This window comes from Canis aureus, chromosome 4 (assembly GCF_053574225.1).
Source record: "Canis aureus isolate CA01 chromosome 4, VMU_Caureus_v.1.0, whole genome shotgun sequence".
In the NCBI taxonomy this organism is placed as follows: domain Eukaryota; kingdom Metazoa; phylum Chordata; class Mammalia; order Carnivora; family Canidae; genus Canis; species Canis aureus.
In genome coordinates this window covers 81,603,927-81,624,887 of record NC_135614.1, presented here as the reverse complement: position 1 = coordinate 81,624,887, position 20,961 = coordinate 81,603,927, and the positions used below count along the sequence as shown (strand labels likewise).

The following is a 20,961-nucleotide window of genomic DNA, read 5'->3' as shown; positions in this document are numbered from 1 at the left end:
CTTCCTTCTTTCTTAGTCGTTACTACATTGTTTTTACAGTCTGAGGATTGGGTGTTGGCACAAGATTAAAAAGGGAGATACTGTTCTGAGGGTACTACTGTATTAGTACCGTTTAATATGATGTTTGGCACATTTTGGCTGCTCAATAAATATAGTTTAATGGTCTAGTGTTTCTCTATACAATAAATGCAAAGTGCTTACTCCAGGTTGCTGTATGCCCTCTGAATATTCATGAGACAGACTCGAATTGCTGTGACCAAATTACTAATTACTGGTAGAGAAACACTAGCCCTGTTGGAATCCCTTTGTTCGGTAACTCAATAACATAGTGAGATGGATTCTTGAGACGCAGATTTGGCAGAAAGGATTATGGAGGCATAGAAAGTAGGCAGTGCCTTTATATGCAACTCTGTTTTGCACTAGAGTTGATGAAGAGAGGATTTTTTTTCTTTAATAGTATATAAAAAACCCACTAAATGTTTCTGAGAGATGAAATAATTCAATACAATCCTTATGTCTTTAGAAATGATCACTGGAGGCATCAGGATTACTTAATGTTAGGGAAGATAGGATCCTGAGAAATCCGGAAGAGGGAGTTAGTGTAAGGTAAAACAAAAACTATCTGGTGCCATTATAATTGGAAGGGAATCTTGCTTTTAATGGAGGAACTTCAGAAGGTTATAATAATATCTTGTTAGTTTATACTACATTTTTTTTCTGATCATGATTTAAATTTTTTAGTCAAATACTTTGGCTTTATCTTTGATAATCTAGGTAACCTATGTACCACATTGTAAATACAAGTTTACAGAAAATAGTTATTCTTTGGCAAATTTAGGCAACATTATAAATTCTATTCAATATTTCATTTCTTCCTAGTTTTATTTTTGTGTATTTCTTTTAATTTTGATGAACAATAGACAAATCTTGGCTCATAGGAATGCCTTCTTTCCCAAAACCCTTCTGAGAATTTTACGTATTCCAGGATGCCTGGGTGGCTTAGTGGTTGAGCGTCTACCTTCGGCTCAGGGCATGATCCTAGAATCTGGGATCTAGTCCCACATCGGGCTCCCTGTGGGGAGACTGCTTCTCCCTCTGCCTGTGTCTCTGGCTCTCTCCCTGTGTCTCTCATGAATAAATAAATAAAATATTTTAAAAAAATTTTACATTTTCCTTGGATGATTCTGTGGGAATAAAAAATATGAAAGATTTTTTTTTCTAAATGGTAGAGCTTTTTTCTTATGGAATTATGTACTGTTAGGGTGTTCAAAATATATTTTGATTCAAACCAAAATTAATATTAGGCTAAATTGGGATCAAAATAGAGCATAGTATTTTAGTAAAATATATCCCTGTCATAATCCACAGTGAGATATTGTAATGTCAAAACATCTAATTAGAGTAGCAGAGACATAAATCATTCTTTAACCTGTAATTACATAATAATGTATGCATGCCACCTGGTGACTAGGGTCAACTATCTACCCTACTTGAAAGTAAGACTCTGACGTAACTACAGAAAGTTAAAACCAGGAGGTCAGGTTGTATCCATTAGTATGAGTTTAGGTTTTAAAATATATAGGATTACAGAGGTTACATATTATCATTTATGTTAAAAGAAATTTAAATAACTGAAGAATAAACTATACAGATTATTTTGAAGTAAAAACCCCTCTTATTTTATTTTTATTTTTTTAATTTATTTTTTATTGGTGTTCAATTTACCAACATACAGAATAAACCCCAGTGCCCGTCACCCATTCACTCCCACCCCCCCCCGCCCTCTTCCCCTTCTACCACCCCTAGTTCGTTTCCCAGAGTTAACAGTCTTTACGTCCTGTCTCCCTTTCTGATATTTCCCACACATTTCTTCTCCCTTCCCTTATATTCCCTTTCACTATTATGTATATTCCCCACATGAATGAGAACCTTCATGTTTGTCCTTCTCCGACTGACTTACTTCACTCAGCATAATACCCTCCAGTTTAAAAACCCCCTCTTAAAATAATTTCTTGTTACTTCTGTTTGGATGTATTTGATCATTTGCCATTCAATCCTCATTTCTTTTCAAATTTAAATACCAAGAATCTAAAAAAAATAGTAATTAATAAATAAATACCAAGAATTTATCAAGTGGAATTATATTGTTGACTCAAACGCTTGAAATCTGATCATTTTGATCAAAAGTATAAAAAATATTTAGAATGCTACACCAAACCTCTACAGTATAACTATCATGTAAAGTGATTTTTTGTTAATATATTCAATAATAATATTCAATAATATTTACATATTGTCTTTAAATATTATTAGACTTTCTTATGCTTCTACCTTTATGTACTAAATTCTGTGATCTGGATAAATAGAATCAATCATTGTCCGCCTTCCTCCCAACTGATTTGAGTCAAGCAGTATGAAAGGACACCTAGAGAACACGATTCATCAGACACATATTTATTTGCTACCTTCATACTAACTAGAACAAAACTTACATAATTAACTCCCATAAGAAAGATTCTGATGGCTTTGTTTCTTTCAAAACCCAAAAACTGAAGATTAAGTGCTAAGAAAAAAACAAGCACAACACAGGATCCCAGATGACAAAATATCTATTTCTTACAAAGTTTCTCATGAGTTTTTCTAGAAGTCCAAAAACAACTCCAAAGTCAAAAAGGCTGAAGGATTTTTTTTTTTTATTTGCACAAAAAGAAACAAAATTAGGAAGGGAAGGAAGTTTTATCACCCCCTAACCTGAGTTAATATGTTTTAGGTTAGTTTCAGTGTTTGTCAGTGGACAAGTACAGAATATACTGTGCTTGGCACTTTCAGAATCCAGTCATTTTTCATTTCTGTGGTGGTCTCTCTCTCTTTATTTTTAAGATTTTATTTTATTTTTTTGTTTATTTTAGAGAGAGTGAGAGAAAGAGCATGCACAAGCCAGGGAAGAGACAGAGGAAGAGAGAGAAGCAGACTCTCCGCTGAGCAGGCGCTGATGTGTGCTCCATCCTAGGACCCTGGGCTCCCAACGTGAGCCGAAGGCAGACGCTTAACTGACTGAGCCACCCAGGTGCCCCTCACCTGTCTTTCTTAGGATGCTTATTCTTTGAACCTAGACACAGTTGTATGAGGAAACTTAAACTAGTCTGCACACACAGCACACGTGGAATAGCTATTTGTGGTTGTTAGGGTTCACAGCTTACTTGAGTTTGCAGATTCCATCACATATACAATTTATGACATATTAAAGACAATTCCATATGATTCTGGTACTAAGGTGATAAGTCATGGTGCAGAGACACATTACTTTAAAATCCAGGCCATAGAATTCATAAGAATAATCAAATGTTGATTTGTGATGCTAAGTTTGGGGTGGTTTGTTACACATACTAGTGAGTAGAGTGCTTTAATAACAGAATGTTGTTAAGATATGTCACGATTAACAGTGATGTTACTTGATCCATAGCTCCATGCTTGATTTGGGTTGCCTGGACAATATTAGTTGAAGGGAACTTGCCTTTCACTTCTACAGTCAGAGAACATGCCCATTACTTCTATTTCCCATATGTCCTGTGACTTTCACATTCTGGTAGGAGGGCTTCAATATCCAGTGATCCCCAAGACTTTCAGGATGTGGGCAACAGCTGATGCCAGACAACTCCTGTGAACTGCTGGTACCTGAACCTATAAGAAGAAGCTGGTACCGGGTTTACTTTCTTTATATCAAATTACCTCAATCCTGACACTTCTCTTTATGGAAACAATGGGAAAGTTGGGAATATGCATCTTTTCTTTATTTAACTGACTCTATGATTTTCTCTTGCCCTAAGTGAACCAGTTTCTTAACCCATGATATGTGACAATGTGGAATTTACCAAAATGCTACTGTGTATAGGTAGTGATATAGAACTGACTTTTATGATAGGAAGTCTGTTTATTATAATTCAAGATACTTAAATTCAATATCACATTTTAAAATTTCTTAAATTACATGACTTCAAAGGAAACGTAATTCAAGAATTCCAAAAGACTCAGGTCTCCTAAGTGACTCAGTCAGTTAAATGTCTGACTCTTGATTTCAGCTCAGGTCATGATCTCAGGGGAATGAGATGGAGCCCTATGTAGAGGTGCTGCACTGCATGTTGGAGCCTGCTTGGAATTCTCTCTCTCTCCCTTTAACCCTGTCCTCCTCTTTTTCTCCCTCTCTAAAAAAGAAAAGAGTTGAGAAGGTTTAAAGTTTAATTTTTTGAAGCCATATTCATAAATTGATTAATTAGGGGCCCCTGGGTGGCTCAGTTGGTTAAGTGTCTGCCTTTGGCTCAGGTCATGATCTCAGGGTCCTGTGATGGAACTGTGTGTTGGGGTCCCTGCTGAACAGGGAGTCTGCTTCTCCCTCTCCTTCTGCCCTTCCTCCTCCCCTTCCCACTAGTGATTTTTCTTTCTCAAATAAATAAATGAATGAATAAATTAATTAGTGAAATAAACAAATATTTAAAAAGGTAATTAAGGATTGATTAATGAGCTATTTCAGAATTAACACTTATTGAATAATCAGGAATATGTAGTACTCATGTATCAAGCTAACCTTAACCCAATTGCAATTTGATTTTCCAGGTATTGCTCAATTTTCAGAATATTTTATCTGTTGTGATACAGTTTATAGTTCTTATTTGGTAGTTTTTACTCCAATATTATTTATATTTATGTGACCATTTCCCACTGAAAATTTTACTTTTAAGCCAAAAAAAAAAAAAAAGTCTCATGGCTCAGCTCTGTTACTTTCACTGAATTATGCATGTTGTATATATATGACACTGCCTAAATTTTTAAAATCCAGAAGTGCTCCAAAATAAGTTTTTATTTTTTTTATTATTTTTTATTTTTTTATTTATTATTTTTTTAAAATTTTTATTTATTTATGGTAGTCACACAGAGAGAGAGAGGCAGAGACACAGGCAGAAGGAGAGGCAGAGACACAGGCAGAGGGAGAAGCAGGCTCCATGCACCGGGAGCCTGACGTGGGATTCGATCCCGGGTCTCTAGGATCACGCCCTGGGCCAAAGGCAGGCGCTAAACCACTGCGCCACCCAGGGATCCCCAAAATAAGTTTTTAAAAAGCAGTTCAGTTTGATGTATATAAGTACATCAAATCAACTCATTGTACACCTTAAACTTACACTGTATCTCAATAATCCTGGAAAAAATTTACAAGCTCAACACTGTGCTTTTTCATGAGCTTACAGTCTCTGTTAAATATTTTTGGTAGATAGCTCAAGAATGTTTGAGCTTCCAGTTTAATGGAAGGAAGAAATTCCTGAAGAATGTGTCCATGGATGAAAACCATGAGTGTCAAAAGTTGTAGGCCAGATACCTGTGCAGTGATTGAACTGCAAGTGATAAGATCTATTTCCAAACCTACTAGGACTTATTAGGATATATTAAGGGTCCTGGAATATTTCTACCAAGAGTTTTCGGTGATGCTATCTCCACCTTCCAATCAAACTGGGCTATGCACATATCAAGCAGATAAAAGCAAGTCCTTGATTAAGACGCAGAGTGTTTTTATTTGTACATTTACCAAAAATAGTGCTATACTTCTTTCATTTCTCTCAGCATATATGCCTATGTCATTGAGATATTTTTCTTGCTTCTTAGATACTATTGTAGAGCCTGATGTCCATTATGGAGTCCAAACTTCAAACACTTAAGACATGGCTTTTCCAGGCCTTTCTGGTTAAGGCCTGGTTATATTTGTATATATATGTATATCCGGTTATATATACATATAAACTATATCTCTATATATTTTTTCCTATATGTATTCCAGATGCAAACTGTCTTTCTTGCCAATCAAAAAGATAGTTCCTATAGGTTTATAATCATTTTAAGTTAAATGACTCACATTTATTTCACCATAATTCACATTATTTCAACACTGAGTTACAAAAAAGGCTATGTTAGGGTTTGCTTAGATTAATTAGTTTTCTTTTGACTCAGCCTCTTTTCCAAGACAGATGTACTGGAAAGCAGAAACAGAACCAACAATTGAGTGTCAAACAAGAATAGGAGGAAAAAATAGCTAGATGGGAAAATACACTATTTAATATCTACTGCACACACAGTATTCTAATTGAATGTTACCATTTTATGTAAATCTAATAAACTTTTCTTTTTCTTAAAAATACTAATTTCAGTGGTGGTTTTGCTTTTACTAACCAAAGTAAAAAGGACTCAGCCGTGGACAATCACAAGAAATGAATCCATATTGAATGCTACTCTTGGTGAGAGGGATCGTCACTGCTCAGATATGTGAAAAAATTAAAGAAAGGAAGTATAATGGCCAAGTCTGAAGAAGCACTATCTTGAGTAAAACAATGAAAGGGAAAATGATTTTTTAGTACAAATCATATAAGTTATGTCTGTCTTTGAGATTTTAATCTTTGAATCATGAAATGAACCATTGAATATACTATCTGACATGGATAAGGAACTCTCTTCTGCCATTTTATAGAATTTTATAAAAATTCTAGCATGGTCAGCCTGATAAGATTGTGAGTAAATTCAGTACTTCAAAGTAAAAGTGTAAGGCTTCTTTTGTGAGAACATAATCATTGTGTTGATACATGGTAGGTAAAACATTTGGTCATTTTTCCCATTTCCATTTTCCCTTGTTATACTTGCTGATCTGCATGTAATTTGAAAATATGTTGTAGTTTATTATGGCATACTGAAATTCGAAGAAAAAAAGATATTTTGCATTCCAAATAGGTTAAGCAAAGAGTCTTTCCATAAAATGAGTAAGGTAAAATTCTGCCTCTATGCAGAATTACCATCCTATCAGGTAATAAAATCTGATTAACTTGTCAAGTTAAAAATAGTCTGTGGTTCTTAATTTGAACTGTATAAACGTAATATTAATCCTACAGAAGACAACGGCCCAAATTCATCATAGTGAAATGGACATGCAGCAAATGGTTGACTACTGTTTTTAAAGTTATTTTAAATCAGTAGCTACTTTTTTTTTTTCTTTTCAGGGTTTTGTTTAAATTCTAGTTAGCATCCAGTGTAATATTAGTTCGAGGTGTAGAATTTAGTGATTTATCACTTCCATATAACACCCAGTGTTCATCACAACAAGGGCCTTTCTTAATACCCCTCACCCATTAATTCATGCTCCTGCCAACCTCCCCTCTGGTAGCCATCAGTTTGTTCTCTATAGTTAAGAGTCTGTTTCTTTTTTTTTTTTTTAATTCAATTTAATTTTATTTTTTTAAATATTTTATTTATTTTTTCATGAGAGACATAGAGAGAGACAGAAAAGCAGAGGGAGAAACAGGCTTTATGCAGGAAGCCTGATGTGGGCTGAATCCCGGGTCTCCGAGATCACTTCCTGGGCTGAAGGTGGTGCTAAACCGCTGAGCCACTGGGGCTGCCAAAGAGTCTGTTTATTGGTCTACCTCTCTGTTTTTTACCCCCATATTCATTGGTTTTGTTTCTTAAATTCTACCTGTGAGTGAAATCATGTGGTATCTGTCCTTCTCTAACTGACTTAATTTGCTTACCATTATACTCTCTAGCTCCATCCATGTCATTGCAAATGGTAAGATTTCATCTTTTTATGGCTGAATAATATTCCATTCTTTATCCATTCATCATTCTTTTTTTCTCTTTTAAGATTTTATTTGTTTATTCATGAGAGACACAGAAGGCAGAGACATAGGCAGAGGGAGAGCCAGACTCCTCACAGGAGCCCGATGTGGGACTTGGTCCCGGAACTCCAGGATCACGCTCTGAAGCACTGAACCACCCAGGCGTCCCTCCATTCATCATTCGATGGGCATTTGGGCTCTGTCCATAATTTGACCATTGTTGATAATGTTGCTATAAACACTGGGGTCCATGTGCCCCTTCCAATCAGTATTTTTATATTCTTTGAGTAAATACCTAGTAGTGCAATTGCCGGGTCACAGGGTAGTTGTATTTTTCACTTTTTAGGAACCCCTGTACTCTTTTCCAGAGTTGATACACCAGTTTACATTCCCACTGACTGTAAGAGGGTTCCCCTTTCTCTGCATCCTTGCCAATACCTGTGGTTTCCTGTGTTAATTGCAGCCATTCTAACTAGTGTGAGGTAATAATCTCATTGTAGTTTTGATTTGGACTTCCCTGATGATGACTAATGTTGAATACCTTACTTTTTGTTGTAGAAAAAACTTTTATGTAAAATCAAGGAAGAATTTATTATTAAACATTAAAAATCTTAGAAGAAATTTCATAAGGCATTTTCAAACAGGTGAACTTCTACAACCTTAATCAAAGCTATTTTTGTTATATGTAACTAAGTTAATATTTATACATATAAATCTATAAAAGTTTTTATATTATATATATATATGCAAAAAATGTAGAGTTCAAAATCTGATATGAAGAGATCATTAATGTTCAATACAAAAAGCCACATAAAGTTACCACATAGAATGGAGAAGGGAAGGCTACAATTTTCCAGTCTGAACTTCTGCATTTATTCTTCTCTGGACATTTGCTGTAAAGAAGAATGATTTGCAGCCACTCTGGAAATAATCTCAGGCTGTTCCTCTAATTACCAAAAAAGCTAATTAAAAGACAAATTACTGGAAAAGCTTCAATTGTAACTCACCTGTAAGATCATGATCTATCTGTAACACAAAATTCTGGAGTATTTATATACTCGTAGTCATTAAGATTGTGGGATAAACATGAAGAACAAAGCCAAGATAGATTTGAGGGTGATAAAAGACTTCAGTGAAGAGCAGTCACCATTTGTCTTTCCAAACAGGAACTGCTGGATCTCTCCCACTAAAATTAAATATAGAACTTATTGGAGGAAATTTACTGCTTTATACAAGACTTATAGGAAGTGGAGGTAACCTTTAATAACACTGCCTCGTTTCTATTTATCTCCTTTTAACTTACACATTTTTTTTATTTTTCTTTTATTAAATATAATATGTTGAATCTCTCCAGTAGTTAGTTTGAATTTTTCTCTCTTCTGCATGTTTCAATAAAAACAAAAACATTCATTTTACTTGTTTCTGTCTTCACAATACAATGACAGCTTTTGGCTATATCGGTATTTATTATTTGTTTTAAGTTTAAATACCGTTTACTGCCAACTGAAGTAATATCATAACTGAAGTAATATCATTTTCTTGTACAGTTACTTGGAGTGAATCATTCCCCTATGTAGTCATATATGTATACATATTTTTTTCATGAAGTTCTCTCTAGCTCTTTGATAGAATTTTGAGACATCTATGAAATAGTCTATATCAAGTTTTCTTTTTTTTAATCTCTTCTAAATTTCTTTGTCTTTCTGTTTTCTGCATGGGTTGATCTCCATGTATTTCTCCAAAATACTCTTACATTTTTGTAGGATATTTCCCTCATTTCTTTTCCCAATTGTTTTTCCTTTTCCTGGGTATCCTATATTTATCTCTCTTTTTCTCTCTATTTTATTATAGCACACAAATACATGGAAAGGAAAGATTTCAAGAATATTCAGAGCTAAAGGCAAAAGGTTGCAAACGAGTGAGTCTAAAACAAAGTAAAAATTTTCATATTGTGGAATCTCTATAACCAATTTTGATATTTTTTTTTATTAAAGATTTTATTTATTTATTCATGATAGTCACAGAGAGAGAGAGAGAGGCAGAGACACAGGCAGAGGGAGAAGCAGGCTCCATGCACCGGGAGCCCGATGTGGGATTCGATCCCGGGTCTCCAGGATCGCGCCCTGGGCCAAAGGCAGGCGCCAAACCGCTGCGCCACCCAGGGATCCCCCAATTTTGATTGACACTATTTTAATTGGAGGAACATTGGCAAATTGTTCTAAATGATTTTACCTACATCATCAGCTTCTCCCTCCCTTTAATGAGAAATAAGTCATCCTCTGTTTATAGTTTAAACTTAGTTTAAATTTTCCTAGAGGCTTTAAAACAGATGGTAGCATCTGCTTAAAGCTGATATGGTTATTAAAGTACAGAAGTACCTAACCACTGAAGTTTTAATTCAGTCAATATCAATCCTTCATGTATCAAAAAAAAAAATGCTTGAAAGTTATTTGTATGCTATGAAAATTTAAATAACATAGAAGTATAAAAAAGAAAGATAAAAGCTGACAATGCAAGCTTTCATAACAAGACCAAAAATTTTTGACTTAATTTGATTCACTAATATAGGTACATTTCCTCCCAAACTTCAAGAAATTTTCTTTTCAGCGATTTTTTTTTCTCTCCTGTTTTCTTTTTCTTTACCACAGAATTGCCTGCCATTGGTACTTTATGTCGTTCTCTGACTTACTTTTAGCAATATGACTGAAGGTTCTGTCAAAACTAGCTGTTCACCTGTAGGTTTATGTATATCCCTTAAGCTCTGCAAACTAAAGATCCAGAGAAGAAAACCCGTTATTCATTAGTCCACCTTACTTTATTATTAGGTATATGTGATAGATGATTTTATGTGTTAATTTGATTGGGCCATGGCATCTAGACATTTGGTCAAATACAGTCTGAAGGCATTTTTTTTGTTTGTTTGTTTTTGTTTTTTGTTTGTTTTTTGTTTTGTTTTGTTTTTTTAACATGAGATTGGCATTTAAATCAACCAACTTTCAGTAAACCCTCCATAATGTGAATAGGCCTTATCCAATCAGTTGAAAGCCTTAACAGAGAACAGATTGAGATCCCCTAAGGAAGAGAGAATTCTGCTTCCAGATTGCCCTTGGAATCAAGCTACATCAATTTTTCCTTGCATCACTAGCCTGCCAGCCCACCTGGCAGATTTTGGACTAGTTAGCCTTTACAATCATGTTAGCCAATTCCTTAAAATAAATTTTTCTCTCTGTATGTATACATACCCTGTTGGTTCTGTTTCTCTGGAGAAGTCTGAATAATACAGGACAGCTAGAGTCATACTGCCAATTTAAAGACCAAATCTGGAGATGTAGGAAATTTTTCTAAAGAAGAGTATGTGTCAGTGTCACAGTTTAAACTTAGGCCTCTTTTCAGCATTGTCTCTGGAGGATAGTTATTCAGATAATACTACATTTGAAGAGAATTTAGTTCCTTTCCTCCTGGCTTCTAAGTTAGTTTTATTTTATGGTTTCTGTAGTTAACGTGAGTGAATTGCAATGCCCTATCAAAAGCCCTGTTTATACAGGATCAGAAATAGCTAGAGTAAATATCCCTTCACTTATTTAAGTGGTTCAGGGTAAAAGAATTGAGTCATTGCGTTTCCATGCTGTTTTCCCATTCACTGCACTAAAAGTGGAAAGTTGGAGGCCCTGTAAAGAACCAGGCCTCAGAGCTAAGGAAAGTGCATTCAATTATACTGTAAGTTGAGTATCCCAAAGAGTAAACTAATTTACTTTCCCTTATTTTAGATACACCTCCCTAGTGTCTATAATCCTTTACTTTTTATTAATACTTTACTAAATTATCAAAAGATTCTAGATATCTAGTACTGTTTAAAGGCAACTCAAAGCTTGAAGCTATAAAAAGTTTAAAGTCTTAAAAAATTAAAATTTTGATTTATTCTGATTTTTAAAGTACATGGTTGTTTTTGTACAATAATGGAAAAATTAAATTCGCATACAACAGTGGAATATTTTGGAGAAAAATGTGATTGCTGAACCATCCTTTTTGCCTGACAACAAAATCTTCCCGTTCCTCACAACTTCTACCTAGACTCAACTTCACATGGCACTAAAATTAAAATTGCTTTTTCTGGGTATTTCTAAGAACTTACTAAACATGTGGTTTCCTAAGCTCATGCTGCTTTTTTTTTTTCCTCTCTTTTTAAAAGATTTTATCTATTCATTCATGAGAGACACAGAGAGAGAGGCAGAGACACAGGCAGAGAGAGAAGCAGGCTCCATGCAGGGAGCCCAATGTGGGACTCAATGCCAGGACCACTCCCTGAACCAAAGGCAGACGCTCAACCACTGAGCCACCAAGGTGTCCCCTAAGCTCAAACTGCTTGATGCCTTTACCCCAAACAAGTATCTCCCACAACCTGATTACCACCTCTCAAGCATGTTTTATAAATGAAAGAGCCACAAAGAGATGGTTCTCTGCTGGACTCTAGAACCATAGTACACACACTTGTTTTCAAGTCGAAGGATATTTCTTCACAGGATGTTGAGAGAATGGTATCCATGTACTCGCTAACTCTTGCTGGTGAGTGACAGCCTAATTCTTTCATATGAAACTTGTCGGTGGTATTCATAGGCAACACGCAGTGACTGCTCCTATGAAGCGGAGTCTATGCCATTGTATGGATGGCTGAAGGAATTGAACGGGCCCCCATGATAATTTGTTCAGAAAAGCCAGGAATGAGATGGGTACATTGTCAGTGGGTGATTAATGCTTATTGAGAGGACAGGTTAGTGAAAATTAACAGTTCTTGTGGTTAGGTGGCTGGATTATATAGACTACAGGTTACCATTAGCAGATACAGAGTTCACAGAACCAAGGGCCAAAAAGCTCAAAGTTAGATGGTCATTTTTCAGCTAGGTGACTGTAGAGTTCATGATCACTGATGCCTGAAAATCTGAAAACTGGAGAGGTACAGAATGAGGATTGTTAATAATTCATCTAGTTAATCAAATGGGAGGAGGGAGGGGACAAACCACTATTTGCTATCTTTCTTTATATTTCTTTTAGCCATTCCAGTGAGCCATCTCATCGTGGTTTTGATTTGCATTTTCTTTAAGACCAGTGATGTTAAATCTTTTTATGTACTTTTTGATCTTTTGTCTATCTTCTTTGGGAAATGTCTATTCAAGTTTTTTGTACATTTTTAATTTGGGTTGTCATTTTGTTGATAAGATATAATACTTTATAACTTCTTTATGTTATATTTTTACCAGATACATAGTTTATAAGTATTTTACCATTCTCTGGGTTCTTTCCTGTTTCTTGATAATAATCTTTGATGCACAAAAATTGGAATTTTTTTTTTTTGCCATCCACTTTATCTATGTTTTTTCTTTCTTTCTTCCTTCCTTCTTTCTTTCTTTCTTTCTCTCTTTCTTTCTCTTTCTTTCTTTCTTTCTTTCTTTCTTTCTTTCTTTCTTTCTCCTTTCTTTCTTTCTTTCTTTCTTTCTTCCTTCTTTCTTTCTTTCTTTCTTTCTTTCTTTTTCTTTCTTTCTTTCTTTCTTTCTTTCTTTTTTTTCTTTCTTTCTTTCTTTCTTTCTTTCTTTCTTCTTTCTTCTTTCTTCTTTCTTTCTTTCTTTCTTTCTCTTTCTTTCTTTCTTTCTTTCTTTCTTCTTTCTTTCTTTCTTTCTTTCTTTCTTCTTTCTTTCTTTCTTTCTTTCTTTCTTCTTTCTTTCTTTCTTTCTTTCTTTCTTTCTTTTCTTCTTTCTTTTCTTTCTCCTTCCTTTCTCTTTCTTTCTTTCTTTCTTTCTTTCTTTCTTTCTTTCTTTCTTTCTTTCTTTTCTTCTTTCTTTTCTTTCTCCTTCCTTTCTTTTTCTTTCTTTCTTTCTTTCTTTCTTTCTTTCTTTCTTTCTTTCTTTCTTTCTTTTTCTTTCTTTCTTTTTCCTTCCTTCCTTCCTTCCTTCCTTCCTTCCTTCCTTCCTTCCTTCCTTCCTTCCTATAACTTGGTGTCAAATTTACCCTTATGTATTCTTATAAGAGTTTTATAGTTTTAAAACTTATATTTAGGCTTTTAATCAGTTTTAAGTTAATAATTATATATGGATTTAGATAGAGGTCCAATTTCATTATTTTGAATGTAGTTACCAAGTTTTGGCACTATTTCTTTAAGAGACTATTTTTTCCCATTGGTACCCTTGGAAAAATTCAGTTGACCATGCCTGTTTTTCTTATCTCTGCATTCTGGAATTGAGGCTTAAGATTGCAATATCAGCTTCTTCCTGAATTTCCAGCTTGCCAGGATGCCCCTGCACATGTGCTAGTGCCCCCCATCCATCCCATCCTGAGAAAAATGTCCAAAAGATCTCAATATTTAGGCAGATATCATATGTTTATATCTATATCCATATCAATATCATCTCTTGTATCCTTTTTTTTTTCTTTCTGGATAACCTTGAGTAAAGTATCCTGTATTTATTGAATCACCTCTCTCTTGATTCTTTTTTTCTTTCTTTTTAAGATTTTATGTATTTATTCAATAGAGAGCAAGAGAGCACAAGCAAAGGGAGGAACAGTCAGAGGGAGAGGGAGAAGCAGGCTCCTTGCTGAGCCAGGGACTCCAGTGCAGGACACCATCCCAGGACTGTGGGATCATGACCTGAGCCGAAGGCAGGCACTTAGCCAAATCCCCTCTGCCTCTTGCACCCCTCTTGCTACTTTCAAGATGCACTCTGTCTTTGGCTGTTAAAGTTTCAAACCATCATTTCTTCAAATGTCCTGCACCCGCCTCACCTTTGAAACTCACATAATATGTATATTGGTACCTTTAAAGATATCCCATGGGGTCCAGCTCAGGTCATTTTTCTCTTTTTTTCAAGATTTTATTTATTTATTCGTGAGAGAGACAGAGAGAAAGGCAGAAACACAGGCAGAGGGTGAAGCAGTCTCCATGCAGGGAGCCGGATGTGGGACTCGATCCCTGGACCCCAGGATCACACCCTAGGCTGAAGGCAGGTGCTAAACTGCTGAGCCACCCAGGGATCCCCTATTTTTCTTCATTCTTTTTCTCTTTTTTTGTTTCTTTGTGTGCTTTGTAATTTTTTGTTTTTGTTAATAACTAACATACTGAAAATTATATCTGGTAATGTTGGAAATCAGATTTTCTCAGTCCCTAGTGTTTGTTGTTTTGTTGAGAGCTACAGTCATCCAACTTCCCTTGGTTTAGTGACCTTTCCAAACTATTTTTGCAATAACTATGTTCCTTGTTCTTTGTGGTCACTCAAATATCTGTTTCATTAACTTGGCAGTCACTTAATGACCTCAGAGAGATCTCCTTAAATGTCTGAATTCAATAAGAAAAGCTAAACAAAAAAGTGCCTTTTTAAATTATTTTGATAGATGCCTTCCAACAAGTTAGTTCAGCCCAGTGTGGTTGAAACAATGTCCAGCCTGCATGCCAGTGAACCTTCAGGCTGGTCAAAACACACAACCCGTATTTTTGGAGGACAAGGTCTTTAGGTTCACCATGGCAGTAGCCAACCACAGGAAGAATGCAAATTACCTTCTCCAGGACTGTCTGCCATAGGCTGGGAATCAGGAAGTGGTAGGTGATATGTGAAACACCAAAATTTGAAATATACCAGTTTCTTTCTTCATTAAGCTCTCCCCTGGACACTGCAAGTATTCAGCCAGACAACAGAGTTCTGAAATGGTTTATACTGACAGTTCTTGCTAGCTCAATAGTTATTTCAGTGGAGAAACTGATTCTTAGAACTTCTTACTCTGCCCACTTCTAGGACATCATCCCATTGTTTGTAATTTATATCTGTTAGACATAACAGATGATTATTACATATACTATATATATATATATAATTATAATATGAAACATTAATGTCTGTAATTATTATATGGCTGTTTCATGATATAATTTTTGTGGGTTTTAATTTGTATCTCTTGTACTATTTTTGTTTTTTGCCCAGACTTCTACATACATACTTCCTCACTGCATGATCTCCATTTCTAGTTTGTAATTCTCATCTCTTAACACTTTTTCTTCATATATAATCTGTTAGAATTATGTATTTTCTTGCTTTATAGGATATGTGGCTTTGTTTTCTGCTTTTCCTTCATTTCTTCATTCATAGTACATTTTAGCCTGGGAGATGGGCAGAAACATCAGTTCTCTTCTATCTTAATTGAAATCCCAAATAAGTCTTCAGTACTGGGTTTAAAAAAAAAAAAATTCCCTTGACATGTTTTAATAAAACAGAAACATTATTTTGGGGAACTAAAAATGCGATACATTTAATATATAATACTTTTGTCTTTGAAAATATATAGAAATCATTATCTATTCATTGTAATAGTAATTTACCCAGTAGATAATGCTTTTCCTACATGCATATAACATAGATAAGCATACAGAAGTTACAGTAATTTACTTTAGGTATGGACTTTAAGGAATAAATTATAGTGTCAGAGTTTCATTATGATGATATAGCTGTATAAATTATCTTGTATTTTCATTACTCATATATAATTTATTTTTTCTAAATAAGACAAGGATCCACTGAAATCCTCAGACTTAATGGAAACACAACTTTACCGTAGCTACCACAGGCTTTTCTGTGGGCACTCCTAATTTAACTTCTAAATTTATGTTAATATTAATTCATGTTTCTTTGAAGGTAAGAGAAAATACCTTTTTCAATACCTTTTCTACTCAACCAGTCCAACATGGATATTGAACAAATTTGTTATAGATCCATTACCTTGAGATTAGCATTTCTTGAATTTATATGCTACCACAAATAGATTTTTTAAAGACTTATGTTACTAAAGTTATGATTCTGTATCTTAATCATTCTTCTTGTCCAGTTCTAAATCATCATGGCTTATACAGATAGTTAGTTGGTCCTTAGGACAGCAAAACGTAGTCTGAAACAAATTTACAATGTTTTGGGTAGATGTATCTATATAGTCAAAGGATTTGGTAAAAATAAAAAGAAACATTACTTCCTTTAGGAATTCAGACGAAACCTGTAAAATTGAGCATAATATAATGTTAAAATGCTTTGATTACATGGGGAGATATATAAGTTCCTGCTTCCATTATTACCATAATTCCTTGATTTTAGATAAAGTAATGGTAAATTATAATGTGCTATTCTCAGCATCTTTGGAAAAATAAATGTTGAGACTAAAACTCAAATTTTAAAATAACTTTTAAAGAGGGACAGTATATTTTAAGAATAGATTATAAAAGAATAAGATAAAGTCTTTATGAATTTATAGAAAAATATAATTTCAGCACACAATCAAATGCAGTTTCAAAAGAAGAGTGTTGCCATACACCTTTCTGAAATAATCCTGTAATAGTGAAATCCCCTTGTGGTATCAGTAAATGATGTTCCTTACCTCCTAAAAACAGATAATGGTTGAGGTCAATACTTCCCTCAAGTCAGAGGATTTAGAATATCAGTGGAATTATTAATGATATTTATTTATTTATTTATTTATTTATTTATTTATTTATTATTTATTTATTTATTTATTCCTGAGAGACAGAGAGAGAGGCAGAGATAGGCAGAGGGTGAAGCCGGCTCCCTGTGTGGAGCCTGATATGGGACTCAATCCCAGGACCCCTGGTTCATGACCTGAGCCTGAGTTGCAAAAAATTTCTCCTGATGCTGGGGAAATTGGATATTCACATATAAAATAATGAAACTAGACCCCTGTCTTACATCACTCATAAAATTTTACTCTAAATGGATTAAAAGCAGAAATGTAAGGCCTTAAACAGTGAAACTCCTGGAAGAAAACAGGGAAAAAACATCATGACATAAGTTTTAGCAATGATTTTTTTAGATAATAACACCTATAACACAACAAAATTTAAAATCAAGGATTACAATAAATTAAAAAGTTCCTGTACAGAGAGGGGGGAGGGGCGAGATGGCGGAAGAGTAGGTACCCCAAATCACCTGTCTCCACCAAATTACCTAGAAAACCTTCAAATTATCCTGAAAATCTATTAATTCAGCCTGAGAATTAAAGAGAGAACACCTGGAATGCTACAGTGAGAAGAGTTCGCGCTTCTATCAAGGTAGGAAGACGGGAAAAAAGAAATAAAGAAACAAAGGCCCCCAAGGGGGAGGGGCCCCGCGAGGAGCCGGGCTGAGGCCGGGGCGAGTGTCCCCAGGACAGGAGAGCCCCGTCCCGGAGGAGCAGGAGCTGCACTGACCTGCCCGGGCGGAAAGGGGCTCGCAGGGAGGTGGAGCAGGACCCAGGAAGGCGGGGATGCCCTCGGGCTCCCCGGGACACTAACAGGCACCTGCGCCCCGGGAGAGTGCGCCGAGCTCCCTAAGGGCTGCAGCGCGCACGGGGGGGCCTGGAGCAGCTCGGGGGGCTCGGGGGCGGCTCCGCGGAGGGGGCTGCGCGGTCCCAGGAGCAGCTCGGGGGGCTCAGGGGCGGCTCCGCGGAGGGGGCTGCGTGGCCCGGGAGCACGAATCCACCAGCGCAGGCTCCGGAGCACAGGGCGCCCGGACACAGCCCAGGATCCAGCCTCCCCCGGGACAGGCAGAGGCCGGGAGGGCCCAGGACAGCGAGGATGCTCCTGCCCCAGCTGAGCAGATCAGTGGCCCCGCCCGGAGCCTCCAGGCCCTGCAGACGGAGAGCTCCGGAGTTACTGCGGGGGCTGACTCCAGGGCTGCAGAGCTGGCCCCACCACTGGGGCTATTGCTCCTGGGACCTCACGGGGTAAACAACCCCCCTGAGCCCTGCACCAGGCGGGGGCAGAGCAGCTCCCCCAACTGCTAACACCTGAAAATCAGCACAACAGGCCCCTCCCCCAGAACACCAGCTAGACTGAGGGACAACTTCCAGGGGAAGCCAAGGGACTTAAAGTACACAGAATCAGAAGATACTCCCCCGTGGTTCTTTTTTTTTTTTTTTTCTTTTTTTTTTTTTTTTTTTGTTTTGCTTTTTGATTTGTTTCCTTCCCCCACCCACTTTTTTCTTTCTTTCTTTTTCTTTCTCTTTTTCTTCTTTTTTTTCGTTTTTTTTTTCTTCCTTTTTTTTCTCTTTCTCTTTTCTTTCCTTCTTTCTCTCCTCTTTTTCTCCTTTTCCCAGTACAACTTGCTTTTGGCCACTCTGCACTGAGCAAAATGACTAGAAGGAAAACCTCACCTCAAAAGAAAGAATCAGAAACAGTCGTCTCTCCCACAGAGTTACAAAATCTGGATTACAATTCAATGTCAGAAAGCCAATTCAGAAGCACTATTATACAGCTACTGGTGGCTCTAGTAAAAAGCATAAAGGACTCAAGAGACTTCATGACTGCAGAATTTAGAGCTAATCAGGCAGAAATTAAAAATCAATTGAATGAGATGCAATCCAAACTAGAAGTCCTAACGACGAGGGTTAACGAGGTGGAAGAACGAGTGAGTGACATAGAAGACAAGTTGATAGCAAAGAGGGAAACTGAGGAAAAAAGAGACAAACAATTAAAAGACCATGAAGATAGATTAAGGGAAATAAACGACAGCCTGAGGAAGAAAAACCTACGTTTAATTGGGGTTCCCGAGGGCGCCGAAAGGGACAGAGGGCCAGAATATGTATTTGAACAAATTCTAGCTGAAAACTTTCCTAATCTGGGAAGGGAAACAGGCATTCAGATCCAGGAAATAGAGAGATCCGCCCCTAAAATCAATAAAAATCGTTCAACACCTCGACATTTAATAGTGAAGCTTGCAAATTCCAAAGATAAAGAGAAGATCCTTAAAGCAGCAAGAGACAAGAAATCCCTGACTTTTATGGGGAGGAGTATTAGGGTAACAGCAGACCTCTCCACAGAGACCTGGCAGGCCAGAAAGGGCTGGCAGGATATATTCAGGGTCCTAAATGAGAAGAACATGCAACCAAGAATCCTTTATCCAGCAAGGCTCTCATTCAAAATGGAAGGAGAGATAAAGAGCTTCCAAGACAGGCAGCAACTAAAAGAATATGTGACCTCCAAACCAGCTCTGCAAGAAATTTTAAGGGGGACTCTTAAAATTCCCCTTTAAGAAGAAGTTCAGTGGAACAGTCCACAAAAACAAGGACTGAATAGTTATCATGATGACACTAAATTCATATCTCTCAATAGTAACTCTGAATGTGAACGGACTTAATGACCCCATCAAAAGGCGCAGGGTTTCAGACTGGATAAAAAAGCAGGACCCATCTATTTGCTGTCTACAAGAGACTCATTTTAGACAGAAGGACACCTACAGCCTGAAAATAAAAGGTTGGAGAACCATTTACCATTCGAATGGTCCTCAAAAGAAAGCAGGGGTAGCCATCCTTATATCAGATAAACTAAAATTTACCCCAAAGACTGTAGTGAGAGATGAAGAGGGACACTATATCATACTTAAAGGATCTATTCAACAAGAGGACTTAACAATCCTCAATATATATGCCCCGGATGTGGGAGCTGCCAAATATATAAATCAATTATTAACCAAAGTGAAGAAATACTTAGATAATAATACACTTATACTTGGTGACTTCAATCTAGCTCTTTCTATACTTGATAGGTCTTCTAAGCACAACATCTCCAAAGAAACGAGAGCTTTAAATGATACACTGGACCAGATGGATTTCACAGATATCTACAGAACTTTACATCCAAACTCAACTGAATACACATTCTTCTCAAGTGCACATGGAACTTTCTCCAGAATAGACCACATATTGGATCACAAATCGGGTCTGAACCGATACCAAAAGATTGGGATCGTCCCCTGCATATTTTCAGACCATAATGCCTTGAAATTAGAACTAAATCACAACAAGAAGTTTGGAAGGACCTCAAACACATGGAGCTTAAGGACCATCCTGCTAAAAGATGAAAGGGTCAACCAGGAAATTAAGGAAGAATTAAAAACATTCATGGAAACTAATGAGAATGAAGATACAACCATCCAAATCTTTGGGATGCAGCAAAAGCAGTCCTAAGGGGGAAATACATCGCAATACAAGCATCCATTCAAAAACTGGAAAGAACTCAAATACAAAAGCTAACCTTACACATAAAGGAGCTAGAGAAAAAACAGCAAATAGATCCTACACCCAAGAGAAGAAGGGAGTTAATAAAGATTCGAGCAGAACTCAACGAAATCGAGACCAGAAGAACTGTGGAACAGATCAACAGAACCAGGAGTTGGTTCTTTGAAAGAATTAATAAGATAGATAAACCATTAGCCAGCCTTATTAAAAAGAAGAGAGAGAAGACTCAAATTAATAAAATCATGAATGAGAAAGGAGAGATCACTACCAACACCAAGGAAAT

At 36.4% G+C, this 20,961-nt stretch overlaps 1 long non-coding RNA gene across 1 annotated transcript in view; it reads left to right on the top strand.

Moving 5' to 3' along the window:
• Positions 1-4,781: 4,781 nt before the first annotated feature.
• Positions 4,782-20,961, top strand: part of LOC144313059 (uncharacterized) — a 54,048-nt gene continuing 37,868 nt past the window's right edge. The window contains exons 1-3 of the long non-coding RNA XR_013378758.1: positions 4,782-8,899; positions 9,498-9,564; positions 11,836-12,209. This is a non-coding gene — a long non-coding RNA (uncharacterized LOC144313059). The remainder of the gene's footprint in view (positions 8,900-9,497; positions 9,565-11,835; positions 12,210-20,961) is intronic.